This window comes from Anthonomus grandis, chromosome 5, assembly GCF_022605725.1.
Source record: "Anthonomus grandis grandis chromosome 5, icAntGran1.3, whole genome shotgun sequence".
NCBI classification, from domain to species: Eukaryota; Metazoa; Arthropoda; class Insecta; order Coleoptera; family Curculionidae; genus Anthonomus; species Anthonomus grandis.
In genome coordinates this window covers 21,682,530-21,699,148 of record NC_065550.1, presented here as the reverse complement: position 1 = coordinate 21,699,148, position 16,619 = coordinate 21,682,530, and the positions used below count along the sequence as shown (strand labels likewise).

General features: G+C 28.0%; 1 protein-coding gene and 1 long non-coding RNA gene across 8 annotated transcripts in view; one reads left to right on the top strand and one right to left on the bottom strand.

Moving 5' to 3' along the window:
* The window catches only part of LOC126735974 (homeotic protein antennapedia-like), a 419,235-nt gene that overhangs the window by 163,812 nt on the left and 238,804 nt on the right, over positions 1–16,619 (top strand). The window lies entirely within an intron of this gene.
* The window catches only part of LOC126735976 (uncharacterized), a 55,945-nt gene continuing 45,364 nt past the window's right edge, over positions 6,039–16,619 (bottom strand). Inside the window, exon 4 of the long non-coding RNA XR_007660572.1 lies at positions 6,039–6,269. This is a non-coding gene — a long non-coding RNA (uncharacterized LOC126735976). The remainder of the gene's footprint in view (positions 6,270–16,619) is intronic.

Genomic DNA, 16,619 nt, shown 5'->3' with positions numbered 1-16,619 from the left:
GTCGAAAATTATTCAAAATCGATAACTGATGTTACTATACATTTAAGTGCTTGCTACAAAAAAATAATTGAAATAGCACCGCTCTAAGGGGTAGTTTGTATTTGTCAATGTCTAATAAAAACGTGCTACCAAAGCTATTTACCGCCGGAAACTATTCAAAATCGATAACTGATGTTACTATACATATAAGTGCTTGCTACCAAAAAATAATTAAAATAGCAACTATTAAAGCATACTCAAATATAGGAAACTACTGCCTGAATGAAAACTTTAATCATCTATATCGAGATCCAAAAGATATAGTTTTTCCGAAGCAACATTTGCCTTTAGATAAATACCATATATTTTTCAAAATAAAGATTTCATACCAAAACCATCTTTGGAAGACGATAGTGAATTTCTCAATACTAAATATACAGCTGCCAAAATGATAATTCCACAAGGCAGAGGATTCTCGTACCCGAAGAGCAAGTTTTTGTAATTTCCACAATAAACAATAAGAAACATATGGTGACTTTGTTTCCCCAAGAAACTTGTACCTGTAAGGGGAACAGAAGCAGCCCGTCTGTCTGTTGGTAACATAACTAATTCTTAGAAATATGTAAAATTATCTACAATCATCAGGAGGAACAGAGGACACAAGTACGTACCTATAATAAGAAATTTTCTCTTAACACTTAACTTTGTTTATTGTTCTAGGTCAGGAAGAAAAAGAGCTCCTCTGAAGGTGACAGTGGTTGAAGCTGCTAAAGATGCTGAAATAAACTATGCAAATTCAGACAGTACTCTTGGAACTACCATCCTCATTCCAACGGTAACACCAACGGGTGTTTCTAAAAAACGTTTTCTGGCTCCTTTCTCGTCGACTCCTTCAAAATGTGTAAAACGTTTTTATGAGATTAAAATTAATATATTTAGAGAAGCTTCTTCCATCAGTCCCATCCCAGAAGAACGATCGATGGAGAGGCAAACATCTTTTCCCAGCGACGGTGACGAGTCAGATTTTGAGGAAATGGCTTCAGATTTGAATGTTACAAAAACATTTAAATTTGGGAATAATAAACAGTGCATCATCTATGGAAGACAGATATATCCTAAGGATTTAGAATGTCTTGTGAAAGATGAAGGAGGTGTAAACTTCAAAGACCTTTATTTGTCAGATGTGATAATTGATGTTTATTTAGCTTTTCTAGTAAACGAAAAAAAGATAAAAGCATCGGTTGATATCTTTCCAGTGGAAGGATATTTAGTTAATTTCTTAGAATCAGATAATAATAGTTTCAAGACTGCTGCAAATTATTTTCTAAAATTTGGACTTTACGAGAAGGATATTTTATTAATTCCGGTTTGTAAAAATGAACATTTTGTTTTGATAGTATGGTGCTGAAAAAGTTCAATACTATACTATGCTTAAATAGTATAAGAAGTGATATAGTATATCGCAATGAAATTATCTTAGTCATGGAAGTACTACAGTTCGTTCATCAACAAAAGCACATAAGTTTATCCGAAAATTGGAATCTCTACCCGCCAACAGATTTACCTGTTCAGTATAACTCATATGACTGTGGCGCTTATGTCATTCTTCTGTCTGAACTCATAATTATCGGATCTTCCAAGGTTTTAGCATACCATCAATCTCGAGAAATCAACAATTACAGAATTCACATTAAAAAACAATTGACTGATTTATTTTACACTACAACTTCAAATTTCCGTACGTTTGCTTATGATAAAAATATAGTAGAGAAAGGTACAGCAGGCTTTAAAGGAAACATTATCATAAAGGAAAATAACCAACTACCTCACCTAAGCGGAAAATCTCTGACGACATCATTACAATTTCTACAGTGTGTATCAGTTAATTATTGGGATGAGGATACGGCCGGTTTCTGTCATATTGGTGCAGCCAAGTGTTCCAATATTTTTGAAGAGATGATCTTGTGTATGAAATGCTATCATTGGTACCACCACAACTGCACAGGTCTTCAACAAAAGCCCAAACAACTTATCTGTTCAACATGCCAGGATTCATAAATATAATTAGTTAGTTTTAATACTCGCATAACGAATAAAATACATGTTATACCAGGAAATGTTCATAATTATATTATAAATTACGTACCAGAAAGTTTATATTGCGTTTATTTTACTTCTTCAAATTTTCTAATGCCTAACAACAACAACAAAAATTAAAAATCATGATTAAATAGTCCCTTATAGGTAAATAGGAAGCAAGTTTTATAGTTTAGGTAGCTAATGAAAATTGTCAAAGATAAACCATTTCCTGGTGGCGTGCAACTCCTATTATGATATTCTGGTAGAGAGACAAATACAAACTACCTCTTAGAGGGGTGCTATTTCGATTATTTTTTGGTAGCAAGCACTTATATGTATAGTAACATCAGCTATCGATTTTGAATAGTTTCCGGCGGTAAATAGTTTTGGTAGCACATTTTTATTAGACATTGAGAAGAACAAACTACCCCTTAGAGGGGTGCTATTTTGATTATTTTCTGGTAGCAAGCACTTATATGTATAGTAACATCAGTTATCGATTTCGCATAGTTTTTGATGATAAATAGCTTTGGTAGTACATTTTGATTTTTGGTCAGCAAATTATTTTTACCCCTTTAGGAGATCGTTTATAGTTTTCCCGCCGTATATTGGTAATTCTAAGATGATTCCATCGTCTCCTACTGCTCTTACTTTTGGCATTTTTTAATATAGTTTTTTAAATATTTCCAGTGGGTATAATTGGGACTTCGTCTGAGCCCATATTAATTATCTTTATTCGATTTTCGTTTGATTCACCTCGCGATAGACTGATTTTGCTTTCATATAGTGATCGATAGAAATATTCGATAAAAGTTATTCTTTTTATCTCCTCTGCTTTTGTGACATTAATCTTATTCTTGCTTATAAGTTTTGTAGTATGGGCTCGACTGCGAAATTTATTTTTTTAAATTATTAAACTCTTTTTAACCAGTAACTTCTCTTTAATCTGTTGATTTTTATATTTTTTTGTTTCAAGTTTTGTTTTCTTCCTTATAATTTTATTTATCTTAGTAATTTCTATGCGACTTCTCGTGTCTGGACTAACTGTCTTACGTTTCTAAAAAAGATCCATAGCTTCTTTTGAAAGTATATGTTTTTTCGTTGCCTTTTTTACCTGCCACTTTTTGTGGTAATATGGGATTTTGCTGCGAGATTATCCTATTTAAGATATCAACAGATTGTATCTGTTAGTACTTCTGTTATTGCATGTTTTTTTAGTTGGCGCTGGTATCACCTTAATTTTAACACCTCTAGATATTTTGACCAATTTTTGCTTCTGTTTGTGGATTGAAATATATTTTACCTTTATCATTCGGTGGCTGCTACCTATTTTCACGTATTTAATGACATTTGTACCTAGTCAAGTTTTTATTATTGCTTATTAAAAAGTCTACCTCATTTGTACTAATTTTATTTGGGTATTTTTAAATGCAACGCCGATCATCTCTTTTCATAAAGTAAGTTTTCATAATATAGAATTTACTCTCATTGATGTAGCTTAGCAGCATGTCGTCTTTCTTGTTTCTTGTTTCCAAGCCAAATGCACCCACTCCTTTTTCTTCCGGATCTATTCTTAATTCAACTTTCGCATTAGAGTTTTCCATTAAAAGGACGTAATGTGCCCTGTCACAATTTAGAGCTTTTTAGATTTCTTTATAAAATTCCTTGATTTTTTGATTATAATATTGTGTGGTTGATGTGCATATCTATATTATATTGCAAACAATTTTTATATCTATTTTATTACTCTCTTAGATATGTTTTTATATTATATGACGTTATTTGCGATATTTTTGTTTGTAAGAACTTCCACTCCATTGATTTTGCTCGTTTATTAACTGTAACTTTTATATGGAAGAGCTGTTAAAAATGTACAGTTAAAGAATATGATAATATAAGTAATATTAGAGCATTTTTTAAGACCCAGACTTTGTATTATTCTCTTTTGATTTATTTATACTATATCATGCCATTTTATTGTTAAATATTCATTTTATCCTATTAAAAACTAATACTTTCTTCGACTTTTATGTAGCATTTAGTTACAATTTAGGATAATAATCTTTAGCATAATGAGTGTATTTTGCTTGCTAAATAAGTCATGTCCCTTTAAGTTATGCACAAAAAACTTGAATAATATCAATATTAATGCAATTTTTGTTGTAATTTAAAAATTTTCTTTGTAATTGATAAATATTTTAGAAAAAGAATATTTAACTACAAACAAATTATTTTTTTTTAAATCCATTGACATCTCTTTTTTACAAAATTAATATTTAAAAAAACAAAAATATTTTACCTTAATTTGGCCGTAACATATAGTGATAACATTTAAAAATGCCCTAAGGTAATTAGTATATAGAGGGTTTTAAAAAAATCATGGTTTTATTTTAGAAGATTATTTTTCATTAAAATAAACCGAAAACCGTTTCTGTTTCCAAGTAAAAGAGATGTAAAGATGCATAGTTTATAACAGCTACAACGGCTTAAAATTAAAGATGGAAGGATATTGTAATTATAGATCATTGAAATTTGGTTGTTAAGTTATCGAACATATCATATACGATCTGTTTTAGACTCACGCTTTTTTAACGCCAATAAATATAATTATTCATAAAAGATATTCCTGCTTGATTTTTTGTCTAAAAATTAACTTTCTTTTTAGGCTTCTAAATATTAAAAACGTTTTAAAGTTATGTAAGAAACTTTAAATAATAACAAATAATAGAGCAATTTATATCGTTTTTATGGTTTCATAGTAAGCTCAAAATAGATTTTTAAAATTTAGGATAAATTTTAATTAAAATTTATTCTAACTTAAATGTTTTTTTAAATTTATTATGTTATTAAAATATAGTAATAATAAATTGACCTATTTTTTTCAGCAAATAGACTACTAATAATGTTCTTAATGATCACATGCAAAGATTTAGCAAATTCTATCAAATATTTTTTAATATATAATGTATGTATAATTGTACCAAATGTATTAAAATTTTGCCCTGCTATTTTATTTGCCACTAATTTTATTGCACTGAAAATAGAAAACCATTTTAAGGCTTCTTTACTTTAATTTAAACACGATCAAACTATAATTACCTTAATAAAACCCTTGGTGTAAGTAAATGTACACTATATGCTTAAAATCCACTTATTATTTCTTTACTTACTAAAAACAAGAGCTGATCAGGCTTTTCTTTAGAGGTTACTTTATGAAAAGAATTTTTTTATTTTATCCAAACAGTTCACGAAAAATACAAACTTTAAGAACTTTAAACTTTTTTAAATGTACCCATTTAAGTTATGCAAAGTTAAGTTGTACTAATAAAAGGATCATCTTTATCGTGTTATCATCTTAAGCCTAAAAATTATCTTTAATATAAGTAATCATCAATAATTGGTGATTATAACTCTTTTAATTTTTTTTTATTGCGACATTTTTGATGTAGACAGTTAACTTTACTCAGTATTACTCATTTAATAAAAAGCAATGTAATTTTTATGAGGTAATTAAAGGAAAATGATAACCTTAAATTATAATAACTTGACTGCAATTTATTTAATTTCCTAAAGGTATTACATAACAGTATAATATATGTATAAATATACATCGGTATATTTTTTAAAAGATTGATTACAAAAAAAATATTAACAGATCTCAATTGGACCTATTTAACTAAAAAAAAATGGTTAATTAAATTATAAGAAAGGCATTCTTTAAATAAAATTTATTGAGAAAGAGGATAAGATTATAAAAAAAATTAAAATTTCTTGTCTATAAAACTTTAAATGTTTGATTAAATAAATTTCATTAAGTTTTAAATTTCCTTAAAGTTTCACAAAAAAAAAGTTTTATTAAGGTTAGAAAAATTGTATGTATCCGCTCATCTATCAATTATCTATTTGGATTACATTTTCCAAGAAAAATAACCCAATAAAAACAAAAATATCATAACTAGTTCAATGATATTATTATCTTATCGTGTATGGTCTCCTATAGAAAACACCAGCTGGCGACCTGTCAGGCCATTAGATTAGGGTCAAAGCAGACACGGTCGTGCGGCAAGGGGGGTCCGAAGGGGCCCATATGCTGTCACTCGCAGACAAGAAATTTAGGCACGGATCACATTTGGCTCGGCCTTATTCATTATGGCTGCCTTACAAAAGGGGTCGTGGCTTACTGGCGGCCTTCTTTTCCTTCCGATTGTAATCTGAAACGTTTTAATTCTAATTTTAATGGGGCTTAAGATCAGGTGGGTTACAGTGACCGAATTCAGGCCGATTTAGTGCAATTTAAATTCATTTCATGTGTAATCTTCACATGTATCAAAACAAAAATTTGTTTATTGATTTTTTTTTTGTAGTAGAAAAAGTATACTATCTTTGTATTGCGACTGATATATGATGAATTCCTACACTGCCGTGCTTTAACGGCAAGAGAGGAAGAAGCTTAAGAGGTCGTATCGGATTTTATTAGGATTTCAAGATATTTAAAGATTTAAAATACAACTAAATATATTGTTTTACCACTGTATTGATTAAAACCGCTATGCTACAGGAAACACGTCACTATACTTTATATATATAGTAAGACCTGTGATTGTAACTATTGCATTTAAAAAATTTTGCTAACTTAATAGATACGACTTCTGGATTTAGTAATATTGACTTCAAATTATAGACATCATATTTTTTGGTAAAACTATAACACTTTAATATACTAAGAGCTTAATACAATGAGTCTATAAGGGTATAAGAATAAAAATATTTTTAGAACAAAATATATGAATAAATATACAGTAAAGGAACCCATTCCTATTTTGTGCCTCACAATTATCCATCCAAATTGTTATGTGATGTCTCTGTGTAAAAATAAAAACTAATTAACCATTGATATTAAATCGCGTTGAGATTTTCCTGCAACGACTTCATGCTAAATTATGGCTATAGCTCTTTTTTTTATTTTTTTAATGTCTACCAAAAGGAAGAATGCTTTCGCTGAAATAAATATTACAAAATTATTTATTTATTTATATTAAATATTACACTTATTATTAAATTAATAAAAAATCTGCTTTTATTATTGTAGGCTAATGTATCCGTTTTGCACTCGGTTCTTGCTACTAGATCTTTTTTATAATAAATACTCCATTTCTTCCAATCATCGCAGTCAGTTTTATTATTATCTTTTAAAGTTTTAGAATTATTTATTATTAGAAATTATTTTCAAATGACTCTCATAGCCAGCATGCCTTATATCCAAGCAGTGTAAAAAATAAATTTATTATTTCTTAGGTCTTTATGAAACTAAAAATTTTTTTTTTATTATTCCAAGTAGTTTTTATGTATAACGTTTATATTACGTCATGGGTTAAGCTTTTCCAGAGCATGTTCATCCGAATAATATAACATAGAGGACTTAAAAGCCTAAATCTTGACTTATTTTTTTTTAAACAATATTTTTGTGTATTTTTCTACTACAATTTTCTTCTGCACAACTTTTCTTTTATCATAAAGTGACGTTGTTAACTTCCCGACAAGTTCTAATATTTCATATAAATTTTTGCCAGCCTCGTCTTATGAAGATTTTGTGAATATTATCGGCTACAACCATCAATGCATTTCATCAAGAATTTCTTAAACTTCTTCTTGTAAATCATAAATTTATATAATTAAATTTTATTTAAAGTACATAGTGATTCAGGTTTATTCTGCTCATTCATATTTTTAATAGCCGGTAACATACAGAATTTCTAGATTTCTTTAACGAATTCTACTGATTCTTCTAATACAGCAGCATCCTTTTCAGGCAGTAAATAAATATTAGTTTTATGGGAGAGTGAAATTTCTACAAAGCATTATTTAGTTTCGTAATTTTCCTTTAACATCTTGAGTTAATTTTCCGCTTATTGTAAATTTGTCTTGAGTTTTTGGTTTCAGATCTCCTAATTTATCATTAGATTTTTCTAGTTTGCGTTGAGATTTATTGATTTTGTCATTTTTTATAGCTGACTACTGGTTTAGTTTCAAAGTTAATTTTTTTTTACCAGTCCGACAATATTGAATTCTTCGAATCATTTTCTTTTTCTTAAAGTTAAGAAAATAAATAATAATACAATTGGGTAGTTACGACAAATTCTTTAGCTTATAATTGCTACTTAGACTCTAAATACTACTTCTAAAATTGGTATAAATATATATTTTAGTACTTATTTATTTACTAATATTATAGTATAGTAATCGATTTATAATTGTTATCAATAATTGTTTAAAAAAAATTAGTTTTAACTAGAAGATAGAACAGTTTGTTTAATAAAAATAAAAAAACTTATAACGAAAATAATAAATTTATATGTAATTTTAATATTTGTTTAATGGATTGTATATTATTTCTGAAGAAACTGTTTTAAAAGTCTTAATCAAAAATTCATGCTCAATGCAAATAAAATGACAACTTTAAAAGTTAAGCATAAAAAATAAAAATTAATATTTAAATTAAAAAAAATCAAGGATTCGTAAATAAAATATGCCTTTTAAGTTTACAACTCTATAGTTTTATCGGCAAATTTTAATTTTTTTTTCTCGGCATTTTCAATTCTTATGTGACATTTTTATTTTATATATTAATTTTAATATGCTATTAATAGATTTTTGCTATTTTATAGATAATATGTAAAATTATTTTTTTTGTAAAAATTGTTATATCCAGTAGCTCTTTTAGATTTTATTTAATTGATTTGATTATAAGAGCCTCTTTTTTAATTTTTGACTCTATAATTAAATAAAGATAGTTCAGCAGGTTATAAGAAATTATCTTTTCTTTAGCAATTCAAAATAATAACGTTTTTGTTAGGATTCAAGGAAAACAAAATAATTTAATTTTTATCAAAATATACATTTTAAGTCTTTCATGTTTTATTTAAACCTAACAAAATAACATTCATATTAATATTTTTTGTATTTATTTACGTATTGTTACTTATTTTACAATTTATTATTTTTTTATTTTTGTATTGTAACATCAATTTCTTGCCTCTTTATAAAAGGACGTCTGTCAATTAGAAGTCAATGCACTTTACTATGCGAAATACTTGTTATGTTTATGTGATTGTGCTTAGTCATTTTGTTATTACATTTTAAGCACTATATTTCTTATTTAATTATTTTAAAATGATTTTTACAAATTAAAAAATCGTTGCCTGGTATATAAAACATATATCGCATAAAAGGATAAATTTTTAGAATAAACCGTTTAAATGCTAGAAAATTACTCTACTTAGCAAAAAAAAATAAGAAAATAACATTTATTAATTTAACAAAGCAAAATCAAATTACTTAAAAACACACAATTTTTCCATAAAAAATGGCTAACTGAAAGAGTTCATCTAATCGGTGTTATAATAATGTAAATATTAAGGTTATTTAATTTTCTGTATTTCGTAAATAAAATAAAGGCATTTGTTTGGCGCCCAACATAAGATATGTAGTTCAGACCATCTATTAACAGTACTTTATAAAAAATATAATTAAAGGCATAATAATGGTCGTAAATAAAATTTCCAAACCTTTTTATTTAAACCACTTAATTTTCTACATGTTGTCCCGATTAAATAATATTTAATTAATTTACAAAATTTAAAATTCAACTTCCCAATCTTTTTTTTACAAATACTAATAACTTTAGCTATTACTAGCTAAAAATTACTTTTAGCTATCTTTGAGATTATATTTGAGAATAATATTATTTCAACAAACCAGAAACTTATGGAAACTTCAAAGTCCAAGATTTTTAAAACTAACCAAAATATTTAATTCTGAACTTGAAAATAAATGGTTGAATTTAGATTTATGTGGTACTCAAGGGTTTCTTTTTAATTATTAGTAAGAGTAGGAAAATCTATGTTATTAAGATGAGATTGAAGGTTATTCTTAAATCGTAATTCTATATTAATATTTTAACCTGAATTTTTTAACCTGAATATTTTAACCTGAGCACTTCTCTTAAAGAAAATAAGAAAACTGCGATAAAACTGATTTCTGAACATGGCAAAACGATGTTTTAAAAAACTTGCTAAGTTGACAGAAAGTTGATGGTTTTGACAGATTTTGGCGTACAAATTTGCTTATAATAAACGTTGAATATTTGTAAAAATGAGACCGTTCTGACGTGCCGTTAATTTTAAGATGTAAATATACAAGTAAAAATGTGTATAAGTATCTGGAAATATACAATAAAACAAAACTTATTTTAAATTCTAGTTTAAATAACTATTTAAAAAAATAATTAATTTTATAAAAACAAGAAAAAGTAGCTCTACATAATTCTAAGAAACATTGAGTTGCCTGCTTAACACACAAAAATCAGATACTTATATATTGAAATTTTAGGATATATATTACCGTACTTTTATCTAGCGTAATTATTTAATGCTTTAATGCTTAATTTTAAAATTATATTCTTTGTAAAGATATTTAGTATAAATCAATATAAAAAGGTTAGTAATTAACTAAAAAATAAATTACTAATTTATTTATAGTCAACATTTCGTGCTCAAATTAAGTATAATCTCAACAAGTCATTGACCTAACCTACCCTAACCTAAGTTCCATTAATCCAAGTTTATTGTAAGTCACAATTTTGAACAAATAAATTAAAAAAAAACATTTTATATGCAAATTAGATAAATTTAACTAACCGCTCATTTAAATGCTAAAAACAAATAGACAGGAATCTAAGCAGACAATGAAAACCAAAACAAAGTATATACACCTGACTAAAATATTTCTTGTGGCAGTAGCCGATATCCAATACCATAACTTCGATTCCTATCAGGCGTGCAGTAATTAAAATTTCGGCAGTCGAATATGGCTTTTGAATTTTGATCACCTTATTATGTCAAAAACGATGACATCTATTTATGAACCGCTAATTGCGACATTATTAATGTTTCCATTTCTTATTTAATTATATTGCGAATTTAAAGGACCCCAATTAGAAAATATGTAAATAATGTCTATGGTGGAGCCACCTATCCGCGAAGCGTTATACGAAACAGCTATTGATCTAAGCGAGCTGAGTGGTGAAGTCGATAAAACAGTTCCGACTTTACCCGGCAGAGGGATCCTCGCCCTCTATCAATGACGCGCTAGAACAGCAGGCTGCTATTGACAATTTAAGGGCGGTAAAGAAGCTTTCTATAAAGATCTTTTAGAAAAAACTAGTGTTATTTGACAGAGATAGATGGAGCGAATTTTTTTTTATAAATAAATCAATTCTACAGCAGATAATAAATGGCTTGCTACCAATAGTAGAAAAAAACTACAATACAGTACCCAACAAGATCCAATAAATTTTGTTGTAAAAGCCGCATACTGGCAAATTGCAAGATACACCTGGCTAATAAGAAAATGACAAAGCTCGAAGAATGAATAATATATTTTAGATTAGCTGTAGCGGTAACGACTACGAGTTAACCGGTTCATTGAACAGAACTAATCGCGCTTATTGTCTTTTTTGCATTGTTAGTACTAAACTGGGTTAGTACGGTTAGATAGCGCCTTTAGCGATAAATTTAAAAGAAACTTAAGTTTATAAATTAATTTTTAAAATAGGTATTTTTAAAATTATACGCAATTTTCTTAGGATATAAATCTGACTTGAACTGAATACGAAGCGATTTTATAAGCAGTTGAGTGGAAGGTCAAAATTCTTGATAATTTGGCGAAAGGAATGCTTCACCGCCTTTTTGATATTTTTGGATACTTCATTAAAATTGACTCTATTCTATACAAAAATGTAAAACGCATTATGTACATGTATTACTGGATTTTTAGAGGTTAGTAATTAAGATCTTAAGCAAAATATTTGCTTATGTAGTCTTAATACTAAAAAATACAGTAGTAATATTATACCTATACCTTCCTATACATATATGTGAACATTTCAGCTGTCTTGTTGGGCACCAAAAAATAAATTTTCTTGAAATAATAACAAAATATAATGTTAGCATTATCTTGGAGGTATGAAGAATATGTGAAGCGAGCAAATGAACTTGTATATCATCTGGACGTAGGTGACTGTCGTCGTTGATCAGTTTTATAAACCCAAAAAATAAGAGCCAGGCAGCATTGCTATTCACCAAATAAAAAAACATAAACTTTTTACTTATTTATTTATATCCAAAAATGAATAACATTTTCATTCTTACTAGGATTTACCGTTGATTATAAGCAAATTTGTAAGCCATAAGAAAGTTAGTCTTATTTACTCAAATCAACTTTTTATCAACATTGGTCTTGCAACTTTTTTCGATTTTCTTTTTGCCAGATTTAAAAGAATTACTTTGGCTCCAGTTTTTTCATTTAAATTAGAAATTTTTTTCAGGTTAAAATTTCAACATAGAATAACGACTTAAAAAATAGCTAAAATTAAATAATAAAAGTAAGCTATAAGTTAATTGAATTAAAAAAAAAAAGATTGAAGAAGGATGACTTTAGCAATTTTATTTGCGACCTTTATTAGATCCAAAATTTTATTTTTTATTAGGAAGTCTTAATAAACATTGTAAATACCTATCTTATGTTGGGCGCCAAACAACAGGCTATAATATTTTAGCATGCATTAATTCCTAAATGAGGTGTTTTTTGTTTTATTATTTTAAAAATAAAAAATAAACCAAGTGAATGTACAAAATATAGAAAAACTATAGATCATAATCCAAGTAAATTATGATTTATTATTAAGCTTCTTAGTAAAAACTTGTAATTTATAGTTTAATAAAACTATAGCAAACGTTGTTTGTCCCTTAATACCCTTGTGAAGTTAATCAATATTACTATTACAATTTTATCCCTCGTCCAGTTTTCCGCATTTAGAGGGTGCAGCTCTCATAAGCAGCCGCTAGATAGCGCCTCGTATGGTGAAAATTCAGTATTAAATAAAACACACTACAAATACAAGTATATTTTTACTAGAAAAATAGTACATTATAAAAGTTTAAAAACATATATTAACTTATTATAAAGAATACAATAAAAATAACAATATATTGTAGATTTTAACAACAAATTCAATATCCATTAATATTTCTAACAATATTTATGATTTCCAGCCAATTATTCTGGGATAAAGAGAGGCACATTATATACTTATTTACATACACTTAATGTCGTGTAAGTTTCACCAGCGGATATAAGATATGACCATTAAAGTTATTATATATTCAATTCATGTCCCGTGTGCTTTTATCCGGATTCTGCTTGGAAACGGATTTATGGCATTATGCATCATATTTATAATAATCTACAAGGAAGTCTTAGAATAATGATTGTTGACCCAATAAATAGGCAATGAGTCATTTATGTTTTAAACAGGTTGTTGACATTGCGATTTACTTACATGGTTTAATTAGATGAACACAATGAACGAATTGCTATTATGGGCATTTTGTAAATTAATACTGCTTTTGATTAAATTCCAATATATCTAATTGTTTTAAATTTTTTTTTATCAGATTCAACTTATAGATATTTATATTGATTTTCTATAGGTTCACATATTTTATCCTATATAGGTACGTACCACTATTGTCTTTCTGAAAATTTTGACTAACAGTAAATGCAAAAAATGAATTAACGGAAATAAATTAGTTTATTGGTTTAATTATTGATCCTGTTAGTATTCTGTCTATTCCCTATTATTCTAAATTATTTAAGTTTAAAGTTTCTTTAATTGTCTAAAAATATAGCAGTTTATAGGAGCTATAGGTTGATATGTGATCTTCCAAACGTAAGTCCCTAATTCAATCAGAATATCCAGAAACTTAGCAACCTTTATATTTTTAACGAAAGACAGTTGGAATCTAATGACCCGACTACTAAAGTCACTTTTAATATTTTATGTCCTAGTCACACTATGTCCTTTCTTTGCCAAAGAATGAAAGTATGATCAGTAATTAAGGCATTAATATAAAAGCAAAAGCTAAAAGCAAGAAATATACGGACAGAACCAAACCATACAGAACCAAACGGATCCCTAAACGTTAGAGATATTAAAGAAATTACTAAAGACTGACAACGAATACATGGTATACAACATAAACTTAGCTATACTTCCATCAATAAATCTTGGATTACTAAATTGCTTTACAATTATTATTTTAGACTAATGAATAATTAGTCCTGCAGCTTTTTTTTAGTCTTTCTATGCAAATTATAGACAAGATCATAACTAAGACTCGTTATTGACTACTGACAAACTGTCCAAAGATTTGTCAGATAAATGCCGAAACATCTCAGTAGAAATATTATTATTACCACTAAATTTTATACTTTAGGTTTAATAAATTATTTTTCTACTTTTTTTGTTGATTTCAGAAAAGAAAGAAGGAAAACAGTATCAGAAAACAGTAATGAGCTAGTTTTGGTTGATAAGGTTTTGTCAAATCTGTAGATAAAATACAGTTATTTATATTAATATAAGTATTCTGGATCTATGTCACAGATGCAGGAGTTGACTTTAGCTGATTTGACATCGAAATTTATTATAAAGTATTAAAATTTCGCACATCATTTTGCTGTGAGGCTTATTTATTTGATTTTAATAGTTATAAAAGTGTCTAATTCATTCGTTCTTAAGGTCAGCTATGTAGAGCTTTTACAACAAGTTAGCCTTATGTCAGAATTTTACATAAAATCTACTATATATCGGTACTCATCTATTGTGGTCATCTAACATTGCTGATTATTTCATACTTAAGGATGACTTGAGGATGCTAATTATTATTATATATTGAGGATTGGCTGACTGTGAAGATATCTTTCGTTTAGAGTAACTTTTTCTTAGGGTTTCCCTTAGATCTTACTCTATAAACTATAATATGAATTTCTATATGAAATATCATTTCACTTATGAAGTGAAACTAAGTAATTAAAACTACGAATTTAAGTATCTATATTCTTTTTATTTTCAGTTCAGAATACAGTTTATCTCATTTGCTGTTATAGTCAAATTGCGTCACTGTCGTCGTGATGCGGTGTATGATTCGAATCGTGAGCCGTAGTCGCAGTCGAAGTGAGAAGTTACTGATGAGTTACCCCTATTCTTTTTACTGTTTAAACCCAAATATAGGTCTCTCTCCAGACTCTTGATGGCCTATTACTGGTCCAAAAGTCGCAGTACATAGTCGAGTTAAGTCGTTTTCAGAGAAAGTCCTGTGTAGGCATTAGCTTTAGTGCTAGATGAAATTGTTTTTGTATCCGATGATGGTCTAGTCTTTGTCCTTCAGCTTTTGGACGTCTAAACCATTCGTTACCTTAGATCATAGTTTACTTTGCTCTTTACATAAATTTCTGGATTTCTGTATATCGGATAGACGTCAAAAGGTTGAGAATGATTGGTTCCTTTCTAATATAGGGAAAATTTTGCTCTTGAATAACTCCTAGTACTCATGACGGATTTCTCTCTTTTTTTTTCTCTTTACACCTTAAGTGAGTTTAGCTCCATAATCCCTAATCATGTTTTAATGGGCCTTTCTTTATCTTTACACTCTTGGTGACCTATTGAAGGTCCATAAATACCCTTAGGTTCTGAACCTAGTTAAAAACCTATCTTTATGAGTATAAATGTCTCTAGTTACCAGTTCAGCCATCGTGTGTTGATGCAATAGGTTAAGGTACCTAACTCATTGCTTATACTCTAATCAGTATAAGCACCATTGTTGCTAGTTAGTAAGAAGTGAGTGAAGTTACCTTCTAAAAGGCAAAATAAAATATAAATAATGTTAAATTAAGTATACGTGAAGAGAGTTAAGACAATCCATAGTTTACACCTGTCCTACTAAACAACTGTTCCAATTTCCTATCTTTAAATCTAATAAGTGAGCATCTTTAGTAGTTTACAAGTTTATTTCATTTATTAAGTTAGTTGGTTCCAAAAAAGCTAAATAAATATATTCGACTCTCTCATAGTACAACTAAACAATTGTGTTCCTCTCTATTTGGGGAAGAAGCCAGGTAGCAGTTCTTCCCCGAATAGTTTAGTATTACGTATGGCTTATTGGAATTTATAATTAACATTTAAAGGGTTTTTATTATATTTATGGATATTTTGGAATACTGTAGTAACCTGAGGTGCATCTCATATAACCATTCTTAATACTTTAAAGTCTAAACATATGCTGTGTTATAATAAAGTCAAGGGGTTTAGAAAAGTTTTTCAGTTACTGCAGCTGGTATCTTGTGTTTAATGTGAAAATAACCAAATATCTCGAATTTAAATAGTTTGAGTCTTACTTGAGGCTTTTGAGCTTTTAGCCATAAAATGTTTGGCTTGTCAGTTAATTTACCTTCTACTATTGCCATATATAGAAAATACGTTATGTAGGTTGCAAATTCCTGTGTTTTTTTAAACGGATCTATCATTTTAAAGAACTGAACTAATTTTGTTTGAAAAAATCATTATAGCTATACTAAAATTAATCTAAATCACTATAAACTACAAAAAAATATACAATAAACTGTGTAGTTTTATATTAGTAATAGCTACGCTAAACAGCAGCCTA